This window comes from Hipposideros armiger, unplaced genomic scaffold (genome assembly GCF_001890085.2).
Source record: "Hipposideros armiger isolate ML-2016 unplaced genomic scaffold, ASM189008v1 scaffold_1019, whole genome shotgun sequence".
Classification (NCBI taxonomy): Eukaryota; Metazoa; Chordata; class Mammalia; order Chiroptera; family Hipposideridae; genus Hipposideros; species Hipposideros armiger.
Window position 1 is genome coordinate 271,193 of NW_017732369.1, and position 743 is coordinate 271,935.

The window sequence follows — 743 nt, forward strand, 5'->3', positions numbered from 1 at the left end:
AAATTATTGTTATTATGTAACATTTTTCCAATAAGCAGAATCTAAGCTTTTATAATGCTAGTTATACATCAAATGAAAACTGAAATGTTTCGGGCAGTGAACAGTACATATTGGGCAAAATGTCTCATCAAAGTATTTCCTTTACTTTTTCTTTCTGTCATTAGTAAGGTAACTATAATTGCTGAAGGAAGATGTTTATTAACATGTAAAATGCATGTAAATTGTCAGAAAGTAGAGTTTAAAAATGTGGTACAAGAGAAGGGACTCTACATGACTGTAAAAGTAAGTAGATATTGAAGATGTCTGTTTAATCTGACTAGAATGGGATGGGATTGATGGCAGAAAAACAATGAAAGAAACACAATGTGCTAATCTTAAAGGCTGCTTCTATCCTTGCAACTGAATCATTATCTCTGTGTAGTTGAATTTCACACTGATATTTAAAGAAACATTACATTTTAAAGCATTGAGAAATCCAAAATCTAAAAAGTTTGTATAAAAGAGAATAATCATCTTTGCAATATTTTATTAGGATGTGTTTTCCTAATGACTAATAAAGTAGAATTGTGTTCATCATTTTTTTACGATTTTTATTAAAGTGTAGCTAACATGCAATATAATATTAGTTTCAGGTATACATCATAGCTATTCAACAGTACCCAACAGGCATTATACAGATTTATTACATTATCGATTATTTTCATCAATTGTTTTCCATCTTAATTAATGTAAAAATCATAATA